The 27,233-nt window shown below is 36.6% G+C and overlaps 1 protein-coding gene across 26 annotated transcripts in view; it reads right to left on the bottom strand.

Moving 5' to 3' along the window:
- LOC111850867 (RNA binding protein fox-1 homolog 1) overlaps nucleotides 1-27,233 on the bottom strand; it is a 446,550-nt gene that overhangs the window by 198,133 nt on the left and 221,184 nt on the right. The gene's annotated exons all lie outside the window — the stretch shown is intronic.

Raw genomic sequence — 27,233 nt, 5'->3', positions numbered from 1 at the left:
CCTGTCAACACCTTGTTATCTTTGCCTTTAAGTTCCTGCCCTTGCTCTTTAACCTCAACTGGTACTTGTATTTGATTTCTGCTTGGCTTCTGTATGAGTTGGTCATTGTGTTTGTTTCCATATTGTTCACTGCTTTAGTTCTTGTTTTCAATTCACCTGTGTATTAAACCCATTGTAGTCCTGTTTGTTTCTGGTTTCCCCTGTCTTCAGATCCCAATAAAACCCCTTGTCACCTAGCATCACTGTGGATTGTCCTTTCTTCATTCCACCATGGCCATCCATAACACATAAATCACCTTTCTTCCCCATTCTGATATTTGATGTGAACATTAACGAAAGCTCCTGACCTATATCTGCATAATTTTATACATTGTGCTACTGACATATAATTGGCTGATTAGATATTGGCTTCAAAGAACATTTGAACAGGTGTACCTGTAAAGTGGCCAATGACTGTATACATATTGCTATAATGAGAATCAGGGCAAATTTCATGTTTTTTTTCCTCATATTCCATTTTTTCAGATTAATTCTGATCCATTTTGGATTTTAAGTTTTTGTAAGCTAGTGAACTGAAAAATAAAATGAGCCTTTAAGGCAGGGGTGCCCAGCTCCAGTCCTGGGGGGCCGGAGCCCTGCACATTTTTGGGTTTCCCCTCATTTAACACACCTGATTCAATTCCTTGTGCTAATTACCACACAGCTCTTGAGCTGAATCATTTATGGTGGAACAGGGAAAGAACTAAGCTACACAGGGCTCCGGCCCCCCAGGACTGGAGTTGGGCACCTCTGCTTTAAGGAGACAAAAGCCTTGTAGTTTTCAGAGTATGGTGCATTGTGCTCTGTCTCTATTGCCTGTATCCACTTGTCTCCAAAAAGGCTGTAATTCTTTCCAGTCTGTGTGCAAGTGAGTTATTTTCTCCTCGGTCACTGTTTTACCACAAGGATCACGCAATAAAAGAGCCTGCTAAAAATCAAGCTTTGCTGTCCACCTCATAATGTCTTCATGCCACAATATTTTTATAATTCAATATTGTTTATAATTCATTGTTAAATATGGTCAGTAGATCAATCTTTTGTTTTCCACAGAATAAAAAACCACAAAGGTTTTTCCCCCATTAATACGCACTGTGGCATCGGTGATATTAGACAAAAGTATGGTTATCGATCAGATTTTCTGATACAGAAATTTGGCGATGCAAAGCAAAAGCATATTCATTAATGCATTAAATGTAATAGCAACAGTTGATCCATCCAGTACTTCTAGAAAGTGTACAGGTTGGTGAGTGTGCAAGAAGCATAAGTCAGATGGATGGAGCAGGTGACATGGCAATCAAGGGAATACAATACTGTCGTTATGACTTTCTCCTCATGCAGTCCATTCATAATTTGGTGTGACCGCATGATCATATATGATCATGTTGTGTACTCAAAAATAGAAGAAACTGAATTAAATTCAAAATGAAAATTTTAAATTACTACACATGAAATATTAATCAGTGATGCTACATGAATATGTGAATAACACACCTTTTTCAGCAATTTTATGGGTTTTTCAGAAGAAAAAAATGGATCTTGAAATTACATGTTTGTAGACTAAAGGTGTTGAAACAAATATAAAATTGTTCAATTATGGAGAAAAGAAGCATTTTTTTCCATGATGTTCAACTTACCATAGTACTAATACAAGGCTAAAGTATTGCATATCATAGAATTGTATTGTTTTTTAGATAATACATGGTTACACCCAGAGATGCCATAAAGGGGTGAAAGTTAACACGATTCCAAGGGGCCCTGAAAAATTTGAAACTTAAATGGATTGGGGGCCCAGTATGATATGCTTTCATTGGGTCAACGCCTGGTTGCACCACTTGACATTTTTCAAGGGTGTAGAACATGGGGGGAAAAAAAAGTAATGGAAATTAAATTCAGAGATTTTTTTAATTACCATGTACACATCAAAATATTTGAACAGCTGCCAAGAATACTTATTTCTTATATTTTTGAAACTTCCCTTTCCAAATACTAATATATCATTGACTCTTTTCTATACATTCAAAACAGAAATGGACAAATGGAATGGAACTGAGCTTTCGAATGGAAAAGATAATGCTACCTCATCTAATTAACTAATAATGTTAATAATGTACATACAGTAGGGAAAGTTAAAAAAAAATCCTTAATGCATTATTTACATGTAGACACCATATAAAAAAGGCAAATGGAACCAAAAAAAAGAGCAGAACAGCTAATTTCACTTCTTATTGCTACAATAATTAAGCATTCAAGCCATACCACAGCTAGTGCTATGGTTTTTATGACAAATGATCCAAAGTCTATCAACCGGAAAAATACAGCCTAACAAAATTCCCTGAAGCCCAAGAATCTCAATCAACTTGAAATACATGGGGGCGTTGGTGATAGGAATGTTCACTCACTCTGAGCTCTGAAAGGCATCATGACAGCACGACTCCCATCATTAACTTTAGATGCACAAAAAAAAAAAACAAAGGCCCAATTTATCTAGCTTGAAGACCTCTAAGCAAACGTTAGAAATGCTACCTCTGCCCAGGCATGGGAAGGGACGCACCACTGTGCTGCTGGCGAAAGTGCTGCATTTCCTTCACCACCAAAGCACTTGTTTAAAAGACCACAGCTATAAATATGCAGTAAAGCTGTCAGAAGCCACAAGGCTGATTTTACAGAAATGAAGGTGGGTGTTTCTCTTGCTCTCACTCGCAGTTCCCGTAGCTGGAAACATTTCTTCTGTTCAAAGTAGAGTTAGATAACTTGGTCACAACACAAAGCACGGTCTCTAACAGTATTAAGAGCATTTTAATAATCCTCCCACATTTTGTGGGGCTCAATGGACACTGTTGAAATAATCCTTACATTGACACACCAGTTTTTCCATGATTGTGTAGGACTGGTAATTTAATCATTAATAAAACATAATGAGTACCATCATTTCTTCAGTTGCTAGTCACATTACGTGCTACACACAAGTTAACATCGTTAATCGTGAATGTGAACACATGAGTTCCCCGCAGTGGTGTCAGCACACACACAATACTTCTCATTTCATCACTGAACACATTAGTAGTCCATGTTTCTTGCAGCATACATGCCAATAGCATGCTTATTAGTAGGAAAGACCAAAAAGAAAACAGAAAAAACATCATTTCTAGTAAACTATGCATATCATTACTGAAATGTGCCGTGTACATGAATTTTAGTCCTACAGCCAAATGAAAAAAAGACAGATTCCAGTAACGTCATTGCAGTCATGCTTGATGTAATTGATGACGGATTTTATCGACTGGGAATAAAATGCAGAATATTAGAGAGGGGCTGCTCCTGGTGCCAATTTAATCCGCGCTTCAAAGCATTTCTGAGCATTAATGTATTGCCTTTAGAGAAAGAACACCCATTGCGATAAACTGTCTTAAAGAATTCAAGAATTCAAAAAGCATAGTTGCATGAATGCTTTAAAAACATGAGCTGCAACTGCAAAGAATGACTTTTTACAGCATCAAGCAAACTATGTTGTTTCAGGAAACCAGAAAGCATCACAGAACCATAACACATAAAACTATTAGAATTAAAAATATGATGATAGCATATAGATAAAATACAATTACTACTACAGGACAGTGATTCAGTTCAATGGTCAGTATATGGCGGTAGCTTCATTATGAATGGTACTGGGATTAAAGTCTGAATATAATAAATGGAAAAACAGGACAAAATGGTAAAACAGGTCAGCCACTGAAGGACTGTGACAGCGGTAATGTAGTGAGTATGACAAGGCAGGATGCACCCATAAATCCACCAGAAGATCTCAGATGAATTATCACTGCACTCCAAACTGAATCGCTGCAACCACAGAGCAGAAGCACCAACAATATATGTACAGTGGAAAACTGCTGCGAGCCCAGACAAGAGATAGACACAGACAGACAGATAGACAAACAAGCAGACAAGATACTGGATCCTATTCCTTTAAAGGAAAAACACTTAATTTAGCAGACCCGTTAATCACAACTTTCTATTTGTATCATGGAGACCATTTCTTTAAAGATGTTAGCACATTTCTCAAATGGTGTGTAGTCAATGCAGTCCCACCCACTATTCAATAATGAAATAGGAACATTAATGTCATTCAGTTTAACTGAGGTACAACTAAGTTATGGACAGTGATCTGAGAATGGTAGAATCAAACATGACACCACATGATCAATATTACTGGATAAAATGACTCTTGTAGTGTTAATTTCCATTATATATATGACCACTTTTACTTTTTATAGAGTATACGGTGTGGTCAAATACAGATGACTCAGTCCAATCAGGGTACAGGTATATAAAGATAAAAATCATATGGGCAATTCTAATTTGTAACTTGGAAAATTCATCAAATTAACTTAAGAAATGGAATCGACACTGTTTTGTCAAGTCAATATCATTATAGTTAACTGGTTGCATAGCAACAAGCTTCTAACATGCATTCACTATTAAACAATTAATACTGTAGGTTGCCGATTGATGTTGCTATCTACAATGTGATCCCAGAACATTCCAGTTGGAAAAGCTCTGTCTACTGTGGAAGCTCTTTGGTCTGTTGTTCAGGATAAAGAATCTACCCCAATTAAGTAGAATGCGTTGGTTCTGACGTTGTGCATCACCAGTGGCATACATTGGGAAAACAACTAAGTTACCACAGCACAAAGGGAAGCACACACGTGAAATCAATACATTGCATCTTTCTTATCCAGCTACATGTTACAAGGAAGAGATTCTTCCTCCAATATCACCAAGAGAAAAGACCAGCATATGGTTGCCAAAGACAAATAATCTATCCTAATGGAGGACTAGAAAAATTGTGAAGAAGCATTCTGTGTCATTTTTAATCAACATTAAATTCCCAATAGCTATTTTTGGAGGTCAGAATAAGAAGATATATGGGCTGTTCCAAGAATGGTCTCATCTCAAACTCCAGGCAGTTTAGAGACACTAGTTCTCCACTGGTTTCTGGATTTTAGAACATCAAAGTACCCAGAGGAAATCCATACAAACTCCATTCACAAAGCACACCTAGTCACTGTTCCACTAATAAATAATTACATACTCAAACTGGGCTGGAGATGTTGAGGTAGTTTGGTGTAAAACTGCTCCTTACCTTTACGCTCAAAATTTCCAATGTCAAGTGAAATGATTGCTGGAAACACAGTCCTATAAAGTTCACTAGATGTGGAGTAGCACAGAATATTGATATCAGAGGTTGTGACAGCTTGAAGATGAAAGCACTTCACAAAACAAACACAGATCGCCATGATCAAACAGCTACTGTATCTCAGTGTCAGTGCAGCAAGGCAGGAAACAACCAATGTGCCGTTGTCCATGAAAAAAATCTGAGCAGGTCATCTTGTAGCTACGTGTGTGTCGGTAATTTATTGAATTTGTTTCATATCTAATTAGTTGCATCACAAGTTATGATAATAATAAAATCTAGCACTTTTCAGTAGATATCAGAACTACTCATTTCACATAAATGGTCTGGAAAAAAAGTACAAGCGCCATAAAGAAGGGGAAAATAACACAACTAAGACAACTAAGGAACCTTTCAGACACAAACATCACCATGACTAAACGGCCTATAGAAGCAATCTGCTGCATGTGATGTAGTTATTACATTCTACACCTTCGACAAATCAGACACTGATAGCAACAGGTTTGAGTTTAATGATATGCAGCAATACCAGTAGCCAGGCTGTTGAACAAAAAGACGGAGGGCATCATAAGATGAAACAAAAAATTTTGTTTAACAACTGAACTGAAACCCAATGTAGGCCATTAGGTTAAATTAAGTATCAAATACAAAATAAATCATACAATAATTACATATGTTCAGAAGTATATAGAATACTTTTAATCTCTCTATAAATTTTGTTGTTTTGAAGACCATAAATTGAATATTTAAAATCTGTTTTTGCTTGATAAGCAGTTCTTTTTGAAAGCTGTCTTAACTGAAGTCCAAGACAAATAAATCTGCACCGTTACCCTGGGTAGAAATCGGTTGAAAATGGGGAAAAAAGGATTCAACATATCTCAGGAGACATATCTTCAAAATATCCTGTTATGCTTCTTAGAATGGTAAAACATTAAAAATTTCACCACTTTCAGTCACACATTATGTACAATCTTCTTTTAACTAAAAAGTCAACCTGGTTGGTTGGAACTACAATTATATTTACCAGTTGTTGACAGAACTTTTGTATTACTATAATTCTTTTACAATTTCAATAACAACAACTGCATAAGTAAGGACCAAAGATGACAAATTCACAGCAGAAACTGTCTTAATATTATATATACACATAACATAATATATATAAATATACACACACACACACACACATACATATTATATATAATATGAAGTATGCATTTAAGTGTGACGGGACCACTCCATCAATACATTCTTAAAGAAAGGTCAAAAATGTCTGTTAATTTAACAGATCCTATAAAGCCAAACTATATATCACAGTAATAGACAAGCAGAATAAACAATTCTAAAAGACCATGAGAGGAACTACACTGTGTTATTAAATCAATGATTTATTTTTTAATACATTAAGAAAGTATTGTTTTAAATACATAAGTCAGACTGTGGAAATCTGCCTTACCCAAATCGAAGAACTTAAACATTAAGCTATCATGACCATATCATCTTAGACCAGTGTTTCCCAACCCAGTCCTCAGTGAACCCCGGACAGTTCACATTTTTGCTCCCTCCCAGCTCCCAGCCAATCAGAAACACTGAATACCTGGTACAGGTGCGCTGGGAGCTGAGAGGGGAAAAAAAAACATGGTTCCCCGAGGACTGGTTGGGAAACACTGTCTTTGAGCACATAGGAGTAGGTCAAACTCTAGTAGGGCTGCCGCGATTAGTCGAAGTAATCGATGATATCGACGTTGAAAATGCATTGACATCTATATTTTAAATCAATGCATCGTATTTTTTTAATTATTATTATTTTAATGAAATTACCATTTTGACTTCTTAAACAAATGTTATCCTTTAATATCACTACGTAATTATGGGAGTAGTTCAAATTATCACAAAACAAAAAGGTGGTTTTACACTCCAAAATTCGATGGCACACTACACAGGCACCAGGGCTATGCACAAGAAAAGCAGCACTGGACTGCCAGAATAAGCAAAACCACCCGTGTTGTCTATTCATGGTTATTAAATTACCATTAGTATGGAGAGCTTTTTAATGTCTTTTCTCTTTGTAGCTGCTAAATACATTCATTATTAAAACCATAAAGTTGTCTGCCTGCTACCTTGGTATCTCCATCGAATAAGTTTTTGAGAAAATGTTTCGGCTAAAATCTGGGTTTAATCTGCGTGAATTGATGGTGTTAGTGTGTGTTCGTGCGTATTTGGCATGTTAGGACCAATGTCATTATTGCAAACAAACGAAAATGGACACTAAATTAAAAAAAGAAATTAGCGAATTGAAATAAAAATAAAAACTATATATTTTTGTGTGTCGGACTTTAATCAGCAAAAAGCAATGCCACAGCACCAACATTTTTTTTTACCTTGTTGTTTATCCACAATATCTCCTCTTTTAAAAGATTTTTTGGTTGCTGAGCTGTTCCTTTCTTGACTTCAGTGCTTTTTGCTTCTGTGATTTACCAAAACAGTCACATGTGGTGTGCTCTGCTAGCCAAATTTAATAAGCATAAGGATATGCCGAATTTATACAGATTACTATCTTTTGGGCGGCACAATACACATCTCATTAATATTTTGGGCATACCACTACATTGCTTATTGAATTGCTGGGCGAAAATAATATCCCCATTGTGCATGCCGAAACACCGACGTCGATTATGTAAAGCCCTGCAATAACAAACAGTTTGTTGTAAAAACAAAATAAAATAAAATGAAATGGTCTGTTTGATTTTCTGGAGGAAATATTATAATTTAGATCAATTGACCAATTGGTAAAATAGTTGATAGATTAATCCATAGAAAATTAGCTGCTAGTGGCAGCTTTAAACTCCGGGCATTAATTTAATTGTTAATAAATGTATTTATTTTCTTGTTACCCTGAAATATAACCTCATTAATGTTTCTGTTGTAAAACAAGAGTCTATTTGCTGCATGTAATACTCAGTGAAGGATTGCAATATGTAACGTGTAACATGTTCACTGTTCTGCATTTAACACTTTTCTTCTTCCAGCTTTGCTTATGAATAGATCCTTAATTTTTCCTGATTTGTTGTTGTACATACATTTCAAGGCCTCCATTCTTTCACAAGGCCTCCATTGCAGACAATTACTCAGCTGTGTACACTGTACACTGACAGAAATATTTATATCAGATCATATTTATCGTGAAAAAAAAATCAAATTAAGTTGTGTTATCACAAGAATAAAAACAGGGGCACTGAAAAACAAACAAAAAGTGTTGTTTTGTCCAGGTGAATGTTTAAAACCATACATTTTATTTTTAAGTACCACTAAACCTATTCAATTTCTTCACAAATTAATCTCAGAACACATGGAATAAGCAATGCATGGCAAATGAATGTGCTAAGAGTACACTGCAAACCTTGATCATGTAGTTTCCATTGTCCAAGACAAGATTAAAGAAATTACTAATATGAAAGAGGCTATATAGTGGCTACTAATGTGCAAATAATCCTCATTTTACTTTGTATTAGCTTCTATGATTTTAGCCATTAGAAACCATGGAATAGTTTCATTTGGTCAACATGCAGGTTGATTTCCGAGTTCCACCTACAGAAAAATATCACGCACGTTGCATTTTGATTATGTCAGCAGTGGGTCTTCAAAATCCGACGTGCCTCATAGCACCCGCATGTATACAGCGGCTCTCGTAGGATCCCTTCCTTTCTGGAACCATGTTTACCAGACACTCATCACACCAATGCAATCAGCCAAGGAAAGTGTAATGAGTGCGATCAATCAGTTCCACACATTATGATAAACTACACTGAATGAAGTCAACCTAGAGCAATGTTTATTGCCACCCGGTCTCTACATTCATTCTGAGACAATCAAATTAAATGAAACCTAAAACCTTCAGTAATGGATTATTCCTAACCCGAGTATCTTCACTGCTGTATCCTACCACAGATAGCTTTCATTTAGGGAATTCTATAAATCCCGACTCGCTCAACACTTAGCGAGACTGCCATTACATATGTCATACAGGGCCCATCACAATCCATCATAAAATGCAAACTGATCTCTGCTACCACCACTGTGCTTCTTCTGCTCTCTCCTCCCCCCTAGAGGGATAACTTTTCAGACTTATTTCTTTGAAGAACAGCAAGATATCCTTTAAGAAGAAAAAAAAGAAAAGAAAAAAAAAAAACTCCCAGATGTTGATCATTTAACAAAAAGAACCACCCTATATACTGTTCCTGTCACTAAGAACAAGCATTTTCAAGCGACTATTGAGAAAATGATGATGGATGAAACACATAATGTATAATGTGACTATCCTGTGACCTCCATGAAACCAAGCAGTTTTTTTTGGGATGATTCCTTCCATTAACATATTAGCAGTGACTAACATTATCAGTCACCAATTAAATAAGCTACATGTGGGTTTCATCATGTAACTTAATTGTACAGTATAATACATAAGTGTTACAGACATAAAAGCTATACATTTCAAGTAATTTTGGTACCAACTGCCAGTGTTAACTGACTAGGGATGGCCATCTGGTAGCAGGACACACACAGCAGACACAGGGGTCGAAGGACATGCACAAATACACACAGACACGGGTTCATAAATATATTAGTGCGTGGCTAAACTTTGCCGATGCAACCATTTGCACTGTTCTAACTAAGAAGAATTCAACAGTTCACTTCTAAATACATAAAATGCCAAAAGTAAATCAATCAACAATTTCTTTCGATTGGGCTAGGCTGGATAGCAGGCATCCAATTTCTACAGTGGAGGATATTGATTTTAGCCAAAAAGCTTGCAGTATAGTTTTCAAAGATGCCCCTCAATATCAATTTTAGGAATCGGACATCCGTTTATGCTGGCTATATTTCATACTGGTAACTCACTTGCATGTCCTATCTGGGCATTGACGGATGGTTTATGATAGTTCCATCTGATTGTTTGCTGTGGTCCACCATCAATCTTATTCAAACCACTCACATCTCTTTTCAATCAGAAAAGGGTGACAGGAAGGCGTGGGGGTGGGGGGGGGGCAAACAGGGACTTCCCATTTCATTCTATTAAAATATTCTATGAAAACTAGTCAAAGCAGCGCTGTTGCCACTCTCACATTTCCACCAATATGCCAAGGGGCATTAACATGGATTAAAAACAAAGAACCATTAAGCGACACATTCTGTCTAATAGTACGGTTCTTTCAGATCACTGCTCTCACATTGTACGGAATCTATCCCTCAACAGATTGCATGGATACCACCGTCTGTTTGTCCTTCCATTACTAAAGAGTGAGAAGGTGACATTCTTAAAAAAAAAATACAAAAATAAAAGTCACACATTGATAAGAGTTTTTTATGATGCACTTTTTCATAGACAATATAATGCAAAGAACAATATAACAATAACTGTGCATATCAGTCATGCTTAACATTTTTTCTTTATGCTGTGCTGGGAAACACCATGTTAATATTGTTGACAAAAACTGACATATTGTTAAGGGAAAGTTTAATTGATGAAAACTAAATAATAAAATGAAAAATAATTTATGATGCCAAACACTTTAATCAATGAATAAAAACGAGACGAAAATGTGAAGAAGAGACAAATATCATGACTTAATGTTGATTGTAGTTGCACATGACTGTATCTAAAGGGCTTCAAATGCATGAATCATGCAGTTCTGTTTTTAAAGTATGTCTGTAAACTGGTTATGTCTGTTCTAGGCTTGGGTGACTTTACTGTGGGGGACTGTATAATCTCTGGGTGGTATGAGGGTATGAAATTAGACATTGTACAAGCCTGGTTTGTGCAACAAATACATATACATATATATATACATATATATATATACATATATACATATATATACATATATACATATATATACATATATACATATATATACATATATACATATATATACATATATACATATATATACATATATACATATATATATATATATATATATATATATATATACATACATGCTGTGTGTGTGTGTACACAGAAAAATAAGAAATGTGAAAACGATGTATTAGATTATGACTTAACCTTTTAGCTTCATTGATTGCATGTATAGACGCTCCTCTACGAACTTTCAGATATATAAACAAAGAGGACTGTAAGTCCAAATTGAGCTTGTTGGGCTCCCGTTTCCCATCTGCAACATCAATTTCACTCCCAGCATCCTAGTTCTTTGTACTTGCGTATATCCTTAAAATGATGTTGAATAACTTGCGAACATTTCAAGTTACTAACGGCCGTTCGGAATGTAACTCATTCGTAAGTAGAGGAGCGTCTGTACTGTAGATTTAGTCAACTAAATTTCCCGTAATTTTTCTCAATAAAACAAGACTCAAACTTGAAAAATGATGACTAAGATTAAATTACATTTTAGTCAAAAGACAAACTAAATGCCATTTTGACACTGAAAGCGACAAAGACAAATTCATAAAATTTTCAAATGTGTATAACAAATTAAGACTATAAGCACTAGTAGCAGGGACAATGAGTTTTGAGAAAATAAATTAAAAGAGAAAGGCAAATATACTGGATATATCCAATTCTAAAAAAAACGTATACTTTTAGAGACCATTGTTGGGTCAAACAAAGCTTTGGCTGTATCCATCTATTATAATCCAAATAACTACAGGCGGTATTCCAGAAAGCAGGTTTAGCTGTATTTCAGGATAAGCAAAATGAATACCAAGAACTTGGCAGCAACATCATCGATTTTCAGTTTATTAACTACAGGAATAGTGCTTATTGATTATTTTTGCCTGAATTTTTACTTGATATTGATTGTATACAGAGAAGTCCATAAATCAAGTAAAAAATGTTAATAGTCACAGTCTAATATAATCCAAGAGGTATATTACAAAACCATAAAAATAAAAATCTCATAGTAATTCAAGAGAATGAATTACTAATTGGAGCACACATATTACCAATTCAAGAGCGCGAATTACTACGATAATATTTTGTTCTAGCATGACACCTAAGGGGCTCTGTAGATATGCTACTGGTAATTTCTTTTTTTTTTTCTTTCTTTTTTTGACGCATCTGAAAACTGGAGAAATCGAGCTCTCTCTGAATAAAATTTTTTTACAGACTTCATATGAAAGCCTTCACAGAAATACATTTGTTCATTTCAGAATGATGATTGTTTTGCTGCAAGGAAAAAAAAATCGGACTCTGAGTGAAAAGGCCTTAAACTATATCTAAATATGCTGTTAAAATTAACACTGGTGGATACCAGTTTGAAGTTTATTGTCATATGTACAAAGTACAGCGTACAGAGCATAATGAAATTCTTACTTGAAAACCCCTCCCTCACAGACAAAACATAAGACATAATACACAGAAGACATAGAAGACAAAGTAGTGCAGCAGCAATAAATAATAAATAATAAACAACATCTCATTCCAGAACCATGAGTATTAATTAGCCTAGCATGATATTGGAAAATTTTCAAATATTGCAATTCTCAATGTAGATTTTTTTGGAAAAAAATGAAAATTTACATGAAATAAACTATAGCCAAGCAGAACTTATTTTCAACCAATAGTACGTTAACTTAGTTGGTGTTGCCATGAGATGTGGCAACAAAAATATCATCTCTATAGTCTCTAGAATATTTCCATACAGCAAAGATGCCGCCTTTTGGTGATTTGTTCTTGTTTTCTCCTCTACTTCTCCCTCAGTGCTTAAAACGTGTCACAAAAGTGCCACACTGTCCAACAGCAAGGATAAAAATTATTATGATTGGTTTGGAGAGCGCATGCAGACCTCAAGTAGAGAGAGTAAAATTTCACACTGATTTTTAAAATATGCTAGAACAAGTTTCTCAACATTTCCATCCACAAATCCCGGCTATTCTTGCGTTTGGGTTTGTGCGGCAGCCTTCTTGTTTTGACTTTCACAAAATTGCGAGGCTTGCTAAACCTTGCTTCCTATGACAGTAAAATTGTTTTGATCAAAACTGTTTTAGTGAAGTGGATGATCTCAAATAGACTCATTTGGTATTATGGTAAATCAGATGTTATGGGGTAGTCCCAGTCAGGGAATTTTAATCGCCAAGATTTCAAAATATCAGAAAAATGTTGCCTTTGAAAGTACAGACGCTCCTCTACTTACAAACAAGATACGTTCCAAACGGCCGTTCGTAACTTGAAATGTTTGGAAGTTGTTATTCAACACCATTTTAAGAGTATATGCAAGTACTAAGAATTAGGATGCTGGGAGTACGCACGTTATGCTGCTGCGCGGCGGGAGTAGTGGCCAGAAGTCGTACTAGGCGGAACTGGCACGCAGAAAACAAATTGATGTTGCAGATAGGAAACGGGAGCCCAACAAACAATTTGGACTTACAGTACAGTCCTCTTCGTTCGTATGTCTGAAAGTTTGTAAGTAGAGGACTGTCTGTACAGTGGAAACCACTTATAGTTATCATGATTAAATTGATCAACCACTTATATGGATCAAAGCTTGGGACAGAATCATTCCTGTACAAATACAGTGGTACCTCAGTTCTCAAACTCATTAGAACTTGAATTTCTTAAAAGTCGAACCAACCAGTTAGAAAAAAAATTACCTAGAGCTCGATCTGAATCTCAGAAGTCAAACCGTGAACGCCGACCTAAGAAACTACTATAAGCAAATTGTCATTAAACAGTAAAGTGGTACTTCAGAACTCGAACTTAATCCGTTCAGAACTCTGGATCGAATCCTAAAAAATTCGGGTTCTGATCGAATTTTCCCCATAAGAAATAATGGAAAACCAATTAATTGGTTCCCGGCACCAAAAAATTACACCTAAATATGTTTTTTTTTAGCATTTAAACACAAAATGAACCGGATAAAAAAAGAAGAGCATAGACTATACTAAACACATATAAGGACATTTATCAAAACAGTAATTTGTAAAGTAAGAAAATAAATGTATCCAATGTGTAAAGTTAAAAAAAAAAAACAATGTGTCCTGCTCCGATCGTCCGCTCCTTCCGTGTGCCACGCCCCCTCGTTAACCCCGTGTGGAATCCTCGTGTGATCAGCTGTTTCTGGTTGTTGTCATGAGTCCTCTGTATTTCGTCCGCGTTTCAGTTCGTTTCCCCAGTCCAGTCAATGTATTGTCCATCTGCGTTTTGCCTGCCTTACCTGTAATTAAACCCCATATTCCCCGATCCCCTGATGTCTGCGCCTTTGTCTCCATTCCGTCCCTGCTCGGCACGACAATATTATTATAATTAAATGTATTAATGGTTTATTATTAATATTAAAATAATTAATAAGAAATCTTTATTTTATAATAGATTTTATTATATAATAATAATTACTGTTACTGTCTATCATTGTCAATGTATTTTTACTGTCTAAATATATGTCTTCAGCTTGTGTAAACATGCACGATGCTATCACAACGAATGCGAGGCTGAAACTGAAGAGTTACCCTTTGTTTCCGCTGAGAGACGTGCCACGTGACTAATTTCCCCACGCGTACAATTTATTAGGTCAGCGTTCACAGTTTGACTTCGGAGATTCAGATCGAGTACTAGGTAATTTTTTTCTGAACTGGTTGGTTCGACTTTTAAGAAATTCGAGTTCTAATAAGTAGGCCTGTCGCGATAGTCGATAAATCGATTAATCACACGATAAAAATCGCTAATTTTTCCGGCCGCGATAATTTCATTTGCATACTTGTTTGTTATCCGCGACTGAATGACAACTCTCATTTCCTTAGCGTAGGAGAAGCGAACCCTCTTGTCAGTTGCATTGTCTTTTGTGTGGGGAGCAGAGCATGTGAGCGGAGCGTGAGCGAGGAGCTGAGCGGGCGGAATTTGGTCAGAGCGCGGAGCTGGTTTTCTAATTAAGGCTGGAGCGGTCGCTTTGTCTCGCTCCAATTTCACTCCGATACCGCTCACACTACAATTCTGAGGCGTGCCCAAATCTACCCAGAATTCATCTGTACAATTATCAAGACTGTTACACAAATTGGCCGAGATGGAATTCGCTAAGTATTTCACAAAGGAAACTGATAAATCATACAAGTGTACTATTCTTATCAAACGTATAGATGACAAGAATGTACAGCAAGAACAACAATGTGGTGAAACTGTTTCAGTGAGTAAAGATTCACTTTGGAATCACTTTTCTCAGAAACATGAGTGTGCTACGCGAACAAGCGGAAGCCAGAGCAAAACGCGTGCAAGTTTTATATGGTTGTAGCATATCAAGTCTATAAAGTAAATTAAAGTATAAAAGCCTATAAAGTAAATATTGGTAATCAAATAAATTCGTTTTGTCATTCAAAGTAGGTCTAATAAGATTTTTTTTTAATTTCACGTAACATAAAATTTTATTTTAGAGACGTGCTGCATCAACAGAAAAAAATTGAGGAATTTAAAACGTGTCTGTATATTCTTTAGACTATTAAACCCACTGATTCCTTTATTTTTAAGCCTATTTTTGTGTGGAATGCCATTTCCAAACCTGTCCGTTGTTGCCGATAGGTTGCTTAAAAATAAATATTTTCTGTTCTGACTGGCAATGTTGCCGTTGCTCATATTTCTTTATGACATAAGGCTTCGGTTTAAGGTGACATTTGTTAGGCATGCAGATTATTTGTTCCTCTTTTAAATTGGAGCGAGCGTGGAGCGATTTGACTGGAGCGGGAGGACATTTTAGTGGAGCGAGGAGCGGTGTTGAGCGGAGCGGCTTAGTGCGAATTAGAGCGGAGGAGCGGGCGGAGCCAACAGCCTCGTGAGCGAGGAGCGGAAATTCTCACCGCTCCGCTCACATGCTCTGGTGGGGAGGCGGCGCTTGTCAGTCACATGGACTTTGTGTGGGAAGGCGGGAGTGCTTGAGGCGACTGCAGAGAAGAACAAAAAGACGAGACGCAAGTTGTGACATGGAATTGGTTTCAAAGCCAAACGCGACAGCTGCCGTGTGGGAGCACTTCGGATTCAAACCGAATGACCGTGGTGAACCACTTTTTTGCATATGGATCGACAATATTATCGTTTATCGCGATAATTTCTTGGACAATTTATCGTCCAGCAAAATTTGTTATCGTGACAGGCCTACTAATAAGTTCGATAGCTGAGGTACCACTGTATACACATCAGTAATTTCATTTGTAGAGTACTGTAATTTGAAACGCGTTTCAATCGGATCTACTGTATTTTCTAATAAAAATTAAGTATATAATGACACTGTCCATTTTACTACCTTGTATTCATGTAAGAAATATAGACGTCAGTTAGATGGTAATCTGAGGCATAAAGAAGAAGAAAAAAAAACTGATTAGATCATCGGCTTGTAGTGATCAATTTCACCAAGACAGACAAGATCACAATAAGTGGTTTCCACTGTACTGTGAAAATACCGTAATACTGCAGTATAATGTCTGGAGTCTGGATACCACCCAAGCCTAATCTCAACCCAGCTGACTATCATGGCCCTTGCGATGTGATGAATGCATAACATGCAATGTCATTCTTAACATTTGGGAATTGTGGTTGGGTTATCAGGTCACTTTCTGTGAGCCTGTGTGGCTACCATTTGCTCCCAGGCATTTTGACCTTCGCAGTCACTTCATTTGTGTTTGACCCTGGCAGCTCTTAGCAGGGCAAAAATGTGGCAAACGGACTTGTTGGAAAGATGGCGTCGTGTGATGGTGCAAATGGAATATCACTAACCTCATCTGTAAAACCTCCAGTTCTGCTGCTAATGTGACTTGCAGGAGATTGCATCACTGAGTGCTTAATTTTACATCTGTGTTAGCGATGGGTAGCTAATTCCACTAATCAACAGGCATGTCCACATACTTTTGGCTGTACAGCATATATAGGCTACAGAATAAAGTAAATGTTATAACACAGAAGGCAGGACATGACAGAACAGAGCGGTTGAGGTCAGGGCACTCCCCCTTCTTAATGGTACATAATGATCAACAGATAATCATTCATTTGCAAATACACCTATATAAAACGTATATTCATACACAGACATACAGTATTTTTATACATATATACCATTTTTTTTCCTGTTCATTTTAATAATCTTTCATGAAGCTTCATAAATATACAAAAAAAAAATTTACACACACTAATGGTTTTACACTGAAATTCCAAAACAACTTGAAACAAATTAAGACAAAAATATCTACTAAAAGGGTGGCAGGAGAATTATTGTACTCTTTAATTAATTATTGGTTTGAGAGCAGCCAAAGAAGGCTTACTGATATGGTACCTACAGAGGCATTTTTGCTGAGATCCAACATTCAGTACATCTCACCCGAAGGCACAGAGTGAAATAATTTAAGTGGCAGGTAGCTGGCTTCAAAAACTAGACTTTTACAGCCTATGTTATATTGTCAAGTCCGAAGGTACAAAAAATAATGAAAAAACCTTACAGTTTTGGGAAAATGTATATTGCATATATAGTGTATAGTGGGCATTTAAAATATAGGGTAGTGATGAGCCTGTGTCTGCAGTCCACAAGATTATAGCAGCTAGCTGACCACTGGATGCTATGAAATGTATTGTCAGCATGTTCTTTCTTGGGTCTGTTGCCAATTCCTCGTGCTACTTAAAAACATAAAACACATGCATTTTGGATACATATGAGCTGGAAAGAGAAGTATTCACAAGGCTATCAGCACACTCTGTAGGCCTTAATGTAATCGAGTAGCATCCAGAGTGGATATAAAAGATTCTTGGGCTACCAAGACAATGGGAGGTGTACTGAAATGAGCCCAGCTCCACATGGTTTCTGTGAGGGTCTGGGTTAATTGCCTCTTGTTCTCACAGTCATTTAAATGATTTTGAACTACTTCTATTAATGGTACTGGCTCATTCACAGGGGCCCATTCTCGCCTGCTGCCCAAGCTAGCTAGATTGTTCACATTAATCTTTGTGTTCTCCTCGCCTCCAGACAACATTAAAGAGAATAAGAAAGGTGTTATGGGTGCTTTAGTGCCTCTCCCTAGCCTGTGTATAGTGAGGTCTAAGACTAAGCTGGGCCCAGCATGATGGAAAGTACTAAGTGGATGCTGAGATATTACCCCTCACATCACTGCTGCTCCCAGCTACTGCTGCTGCAGCACAATGCCACCACGCGCAGGTTTCATTAATCAACCCGTCACATCTATTCCTTATGATGTTTTTGACATTTCACAAGTAATTTTTCATTTTTTATTACCCTAAGGAAAACAAAGAAACATTAAAGGTTATTTTTCCTCTTTTCTTGTAAGGCTTAGACTGCTCTATGAAAAAACACTTTAAAAATGTTCCATTATTGTTATCATATTTGGCAGTGTATCTTAAGTTATCTAATGTTGCCCAGGGCAGCATATGATTTGGCAGCCGACAAAATGAGTGCAGCATTTAAAAAATAATGCAAACAGGCTTTTGGAAAACAATACGATTAAACTTTCAGAAATGGAGTATTCACATTAAATTGGAGTGTCAAAACAGCCAAGAGAATACATTTCTAATATGAAAGGGAACTGAAGCTTGGATCATGAACTGGAAGTCAACCAACCAGTAAGACGATGGAAAAGTTTAGACAATAAGAGTAATAAACAATGTCTGAATATGTATACTTAAGAGATGGGTAAGAGGGGATTAAACATCTAAACTCACTTTTAATCTGGTACTGTTATGCCCATTGTTATGAATCCTTTTGTACTGCTTTTAAATCTAACCTTAAAGATGCTTAACTGTGAGATTATCAAGAAATAAGAAAATTTTATACTGAAATCAAGAAAAAAAGGATCTTTCTTACAAAGCAAACCACACACAACATTTCAGATAAAAACCATATTAAAAATCAGGCCATAACAATTATGATCTTGAATTATGTTTTGTTTATTCATAATTTAACCAAATATGCCCCCATATTTAGTAGCTGCATAAGGGCCTGAATGGTAAATAGGTATGGGTTACCTCATTATTTTCAAAATATCAAATAAATACATGTTCCAGCAGCCCACAGTGCTATAAATACCACAAATCTCCGTAATTTACTATGAATCAACCACAAGTGTATTTACACATGATGGGATGATTGCAATAATAACTGTTTATCTGCATAAGGCAGCCTTAGCTCTTTCTGTGCAATTATGAAGTTAGCTAATAGAGGAGCTGAATCGGGGGAGATTTTGCTGTTTATAACTGCAGACGTCAGAGAACAGGTGCAATCCAGGATATTCTAAATAAGCTCATACATGAAAAGGGGTATAATGACATGGCTAGAATGCATATAGAAGCAGGATTTGACATGACCTACAATACCGGTAAACAGGAAGAAGAGAAATAACTACATGATTTGCCTAAGAATAAAAAGAAGTAATCACAGAAAGCACAGAAAGTGCCTCTGAAGCAGGTGCATGGCGGTGATGGATGTGACAACACAGCTACCCTTCAGGATATCTGATCTGTAATCAACATGGTAGGAGGAGAGTAGCGGAGCAATAGCACGATCCCTCACTTCTTACTGTTCCACATCCTCAGAAGCATTTTTTTTTAATTCAGCCACTGCAAAAGAACAGAGGACCAGGAAAGCATCCTCAAATTATAATCAAGATCCACAGTGTATCTATCATGGAAATGATGGTCACACGCTGATATTCAGAAGATCACATATGAAAGGAAAGATTCTTTGTGCAGCAGCTCATGACAAATACAGAGATATTGTTACATATGTCTTAGACTGAAAGAATAAAGATTTAGTTGATTCCAGGGCTATGACCATTTATTAAATGAATCGTGTTTCCAAGTCGTGTACTTGAATCCAGCAGCGAAAAATCAGCAGAGTACGAAGGGATTTTAGATTAAAATTTTTATTAAAAAATTATTGTGGTCTTACATTTGAGATCAATTGTCCACTCACAACTTGGTTAGAAAGCACAGTAGATGATAAACGAAGCATGCGGCACTCAAAAATAGCACCAGGCAAACCGCTTATTCCTCTGTTGTCTAACGACAGAACTGCTGCTATTTCCTGTTTAATCCTCTACTGCCCTCTGATGGTCAGTGAAGGAGGACTAATCGTAGGACTAAGTTCCCTCTATTACATTCCTTTACTGTGAAAGAATCTTCAGTTGAATTCTATCCAACATAAAATTCCAAAGAATTCAAAAAAGAATTCAAAGTATATATGGTCAGTAGCAAATAGAACAATGTTCCCATTGATGGATTATGCAAACTGTTAAGGAAATGCTTCCGTTATAACTGGATAAAAAAACAACTTGAATCCTAGTAAAACAATTTCTAACCCTTTGAAAAAGATGCATTATTTTTCAACAACTTCATTCACAATGCCATATTAATGAAAGTATGCATGCTGGCAGAGTAAATTTAAGACATTTGTTAAAATGAAAGATCATCATCTTCCAAAGTACTCTGAAATTACTCTGCAGTAGATGGACAGTTAATACAGATCCTATACAAAAATGATTTGTGAAGTGTAAGCAATCCGCTGCATTTCAGCAATGATCCTTAGCTACACATAAAAGCATGAAATATGCATAGAAAGTATAGTTAAGTATAGTATAATCTCCAACAAAACATGATTCCCTAAACTTCCCATAAACTGAATATCAAACATCATTCACAGTATGCTGTACAGCAGTCATTCTCAATGACCAAAGCTATAGATCATACTGTTGGCATGCTTTAAATAATTAGCCATCAGAGTGAACTTCATAATTTATATATAATAATTTTATATAATGTTAACATTTTCAGTAGGGGTGCAACAACTAATCAATTGAAGCACATGCTGAAAAGTGAAGTATGATCTAGGCTTTAAAGCCAATTCATACCTCACTTTTCCACAAGCACTAATTGTCCATGCACAGAGACATTGACGCAATTTTTATAATCAGGGATGTGCCGCAGATGCTGTGCATGTAGCCCTGATTTTTATGTCCAGCACATCAGTGCATGTCGACTGCATATGTGGAAGCAAATTAGCCGTTTCCAGCAGGGAGCTTGATTGACTTTCACAGATCAGAGATCAACGAAGAAAGAGAGGAATAGTTATTGTAGTTGTAGGTATGGTGAGCAGCTATATGATGAGGCGCTGAGGTACCTGCATATTCAATTTTTCACACTACCCAGCCATTGTAACACAGTATACAGTATTTTCAATTTGCAATCCCGGCTAATTTTGTTGCAACGATTTGCCGAAATGCCGCAGTATGCCATATTACCTCAACACCGCCCAATCCTAGTAGCTACTGTTCATAAAGAGTTTACCCATTTCACCATAGTGCTTGTATTTGTTGTAATACAACTGCTCTCCTGGTCTGGTGGAATATAAGCAGTGTAGTGAAATGGGTCAACTTATATGAACAGTTTTAAAGCAGTTACTAGGCTTCGGCAGTTTTACAGAATATGGCATATAGAGATCTTGGCAACAAAATCAATGGGTAACCCCAAGCCCTGCAGGAATAGCGCTGCTTTTGAATGCAGCATCAAAATACCATACACTGCAATATAAAGTACAATCATTAGCAAGCTAAATATGGCGGAGACAGCAGATCTTTGTTTCTATGCCACTTAGTTACCTTTAATAGAGATCACAGACCCCTTTTTGAATCTAGTGAAAGCTACGGACCGCCTTCAACCTCAGCTCTTACAAGTGTAGTTAACAAAGGCCGTCCTTCCCTACCATCACGAAAAAAACCATAAACATAGCCTAGGTAGCGCACCTTGAATATTTGTGGGGAAAAGTAGGTGTTTGAAGATACTATTACCCTCAGTTATCTTACCAGTATATGAGAAGATTCACAAGCTGGGGTAAACTGTGAAAATAAAAAATAACCCACTTACTCAGGGCTGCCACTAACGACTTTTTCTATGGATTAATCTATAGACTGTTTTACCGATTGATCGATTAATCTAAATCAGGGGTCAACAACATGGTGCCCATGGGCACCAGGATGCCCCCATGGACCATACGAGTCGTCCGCGGACCTGTTCATTAAAACTCACCAGTGAGCAGCATCTAAAATTAAATTTTATCCTGTTGCTATTCTTCATTAATCACATTTGCATTTCCCGGTTTGATCCTTGTGTGTATTTCGCTTACTAAATTTAGCTTATTCAGTTTCAAAAAGGTTGGTGACCCCTGATCTAAACGATTCATTTTCCTTCTGAAAATAAAATTTACTGTTAAAGTTTATTTTATTTTGACAACAAACTGCACATAATTGCAGGGCTTTAGATAATGGATGCCAGCTTTTCTGCACTATATCTGCCACTTTTCTGCCCTCAATTCGATAAGCAGATTAATAGTATTTCTAGAAGTATTAAACACATGCATATTGTAATGTCCAAAAGTTAGTAACCTGTATAAATTTGGGGTATCTTCATGCTTATTAAATTCGGTTAGCAGAGCACGCCACATGCTACTGGTATGTTTTGGAAGCAATAAGTATTGTAGCATCAAAGAAACAGACAGGTTGGCAACCACAACATCATTTAAAAGAGGCAATATTGTGGGTAAACAAGGTAAAAAGACATTGGTGGTGTGGCGGCAGTTTTGTTGATTAAAATCTGACTTTTTTTGATAAATATACTTTTCATTTTAGTTCATGAACTATTTTTTTTTATTTGGTATTGGTTTTCATTTCAGTTTTAGTTTATGATAATAACACTGGTCCGAACAAGCCCCACGCGCATGAACACCGTCAATCAACCAAGAACACACCCTGATTTTAGCCTAAATGTTTTCTCAACCATTTATTCAATGGTGATTCGAAGGTAGCAGGCAGACAACTTTATGGCTACAAGCACACAAGATATTAAAAAGCTCTACGTACTAATGGCAATTTAATAAACATGAATAGACAACACGGTGGTTCTGTCCTTCCTGGTGGTCCATCATCTATAATAGCGCCGGTACGCTTCCCCTTTATGTGCTCGTGCACAGCACTAGTGCTGCCGTGGTATGCCATCGAAACTTTGCAGTGTGTGAAACCACTGAATTACTCCCATAATTAAGTAGTGAAATTAAAGGAAAACAACTGTTAGAATGAAATCATAAATGTAATTCCAGTAAAATGCGTCGATGCGTTGATTTTAAATATTAATGTTGACACATTTTTAGCGTCAACGTCATCGACTATGTCAACTAATCGCGGCAGCCCTACACTTATGGAGTGACACAAGATGGTGATTTCGCAGACTGCAGTACAATATGTTACCTGACCGTATACAATAGCATCCCATGCCACCTTACAGGTTTTCTTCAGTAACCAATATATATATACACAAGACATTTCATATACATAGTGGCAAAAATAAAACAAGTTTATATAATATACAGTGAACATAATTGTTCATTTTTAATCTGACCAACATGGACCCCCTAAGACCCACTGACGGACCCCTTGGGGACCCATGGACCCCAGGGAAAGACCCCCTGCTCTACACTGTGTGAAGTTTTTATTATAACTAACTTAAAAATACCTCTTACTGTTTTTTCTATAAAGATTTTAAAGCATTTGCACTTTTCTTTAAACCAAGTGCTTTGTCTCAAATCATCTATTACTTAAATCGCCTGATCACAAAATCAATCGAATAATCAGAATAATTGGTTTTTGCAGCCTTCATTTCCAGGAACATTAAAGGACATTTAACTGCAAAACCCAGGGCATAAAAAGATCAATGTATTCATTGTTCTTTTTTTTTTTTGGTAAGAAGCACTTTAACCCCTTGAGGGCCTGATACCAGTGGTACAGAGGATCAGCCAGGGTATCATCATCATCTGATGCAAGACCTGGGAAAGGACCAGCATTTGAAGAAAAGATGCATGGTTACACAATGGGGTTATACAAGTTCACTCAATAAATAATTTCCACACTTCAAAGGAGAAAGTTTTCACTTCTTCACAGCACAGCACAACTTTCTAAACACTTCTAATATCTACTGTGGTTCAGATTTTAGGCCACCTACCAGCAGGCAGTCTGCCTGAGTGTCAGTATGCATGATTATCTTCCTTAAAAATATCACATGCTGCACACAAGAGCAGCTGACAAGAGTACAAGTAAAATTTGATGAGATGCTAGGCTACTTTAAAGTACCCCTTAAAGTAAAATGTGTAAAAATCATCGCTTTAAAGAAACCAGGTCTTATAGAGCAAATCTTACATGCATGTGCTCTTCATAGCAAGACACTACATAGTGCTTCCAAATGTTATTCTACATAATACATACATATGCTGCATATTTGTCAGTTTTAGAGTCGTTTTGATCATAATATACTAATTTTCCATACTGTCTGCAGATGACTACCAGGATATCCTATGTTACGGCAGGGCACCACGAAGGAGAAACCAGACACGGAGCAGCTCCAAGAAACAGAAAACTTTATAAAACTCAAGAAGAACACAAAGGCACTTAAATGCACTGATAACAGGGACTAACAAGGGGCAGATGTGGGCTATAAGAACTTGGGCAACAAGGAGCAGGTGAGGTCAATTATCAGATACAGCAGGTTCAGAGACCAAGGGAAACTGAAACAAGGAAAACTGAACGTAATACAACCAGGGAGCAAAACAAGGAACCACGCAGAAATACACAAATAAGTAACATAACAAACAAAAAACAAACAGTTAATTGTAACATAAAAGGAAATTAAGGATTGAGGCCGACCACTTAGCCCATTTGGCCATGCAGTGAACCCGGGAGCAGGCAAACACACTAGGAGTAAAAGACACTGGGATGACCAGCAACATCTGCTGGCCACTAGAGGAACTGACATAACAAAAGGGACTGATCCTGATAATCTTGTAATTCAATTTAGAAGTTTCTGACATTAAACTTGCGCTTTTTGGTTTTTCCCTGAACCATTATGTAATGACAGAAAAATGCTGATAAGATACGTAAAATCCATTTGTCCCTTTGATCTTATGAACCACATTGCACATACTTTGTTATGTGTTACTATGGTCAGTGTCCTTGATTAAACAGAAGTGGAGCTGTATACCGGATTTATTTCTGAGCATTAACATTTAAGTAGAAAACAAGCTTGACCACCTAAGTGGAAAATAGTTATAAAAAAAAAAGTGCCACAAATGTCACACAATATAACCCAAATTTTCTCATTTTCTCCTGCCAAGTTTCATGTGTGCTACTGCTAATTTTAGGACATTTTTGTGCGAACTTGTTACTACGGATGCTGGAAAAAGCTGGGGAAAGGATGTCAAACTGGTGCTTCAGATTTACTACTAGGCTGGCTACAGACTCATACCTGATTATGAAGTAAGCCAATGCAGAAGGTTTCACACTCAATCAAAGTTATAACTACATGCCTGCACCTGTCCCCTTTATCCCAACCTTCAACACAGCTCAAAACTTCTCTGCCCTGTCTCTCCTCTGTGGACTAGCATGATTAAAAGCTTTTTCATCTTTTATCATCTCCTTTTAACTGCAAACTTCCATATTCACCCCTGAAGGAAGATCTAGACTCTGGCAAAACTATTATTGTCATATGTTTATGGCAACTGTACATAACTTTTATAGAGAGGGTTGTCCCACATCCGCCTGTGAACTGATTATTGTCAAAGCAAAACAAGGTTCTTATGGTTCAGAACATACCTGTTGGCTTTTCTCCTATGTACCATCAGGACTGAGACCAGAAACTGATCCCACAATTTGGATTATCTCACTTCAGCATCAGTGTATAATGTTTTATATCTGTGTTTATGTCCCCTATATGACCTCACCATTGTTTCCATTAGCAAATTTTATTGTTGGCAATACGTTTACTTTTCTCATAAACTTGAGTAAAAATGCAGGCTAATCACTCATGAATTTTATAAATATATCCAAAGATCCACACTACAGAAGGCAAACCAACGCATGCCAAGCAAAACAAAGGCAGCCGATGAATCTTTTGGAAGGAAATTAAAGTTATATTTCATGATGAGCCAAGCAGGCCAATGAAAGTTTTTATCGTCATCTAAGGTGGGCCAAACACGAATGCAAAGGTATATACAAGCATGTCTTCATTGTCACATAGAACAAGGCAACTTCCCATGGTCATGGTTCAACAGAGCTCAAAGGAAAAGGAGCGACTGAGCATACAAATGGAGTACTGAAGAGGCCTTGTGGGTGCCTGAATTTGGATGTACCTGCAGCTGGAGCTAAAATGAGCATGTGCTGAATGCACATCATAATATCATAAAAGGTTCTCTCTAAAAGCACATTAAAATAAAAAAATATATTCCTTTAGAACATCATAAAACTTTTCAACTGGTGAATTGTGCTTTTTGGAAATAAAATATAAAATACACATACTACAGATTATGCTTTTTTTTCTATCAAACATTTCTTAGAAGACATGACTAGGGTTTCTTGAAACTGATGAGTTGTACTTTATTTTAAAAACCTTAAAATAAATCTAAGCTACTAAGATATTTTTGGAGAAGAGATTTTTAAAAATAATTTAAAGATAACTTTCTTCCTTCATGCTGCATGCTGAATTCATTGGCTTTTGAAAAACCAGCTTAAGATGACTCGGATTACAGTACATCTATTTTATATAACTACAGTATTTAGTAACTGCAATTATCCCAGTTATTTACAGTCTGATTTGTTTTTTTTCTATTTGTCATGGTTCATGATCATTAAAACTTAGAACAAAATGGCCCTATCTGTTAAAATGCATATTATTACTTCATTGAATAATGAATAGCCCTAAGACACTTATAATAATGTTTCTGCTGAAAAAATAAAACAAAAAAGTAGATTATGGTTGAAACCCAAAAAGTGCTGCCATAAAATAAAGACTCTGAATACACTGCAGTAAGGCTCTAAAAGTAAATAAGAATGTCTTTTACACTGAGGTACAGTATACAACATAATGTAGGACATCAAACTTTTCAAAGCAGGCTACACAGATCTGACTGGCAGTTAAGATATTGAACATGCTCAGCTTCACTACTTTGCAACAACATCAATAAATAAATGTTAATGA

The sequence above is a fragment of the Paramormyrops kingsleyae genome, chromosome 5, assembly GCF_048594095.1.
Source record: "Paramormyrops kingsleyae isolate MSU_618 chromosome 5, PKINGS_0.4, whole genome shotgun sequence".
NCBI lineage: Eukaryota > Metazoa > Chordata > Actinopteri > Osteoglossiformes > Mormyridae > Paramormyrops > Paramormyrops kingsleyae.
This window is presented reverse-complemented; position numbering and strand designations above follow the sequence as displayed.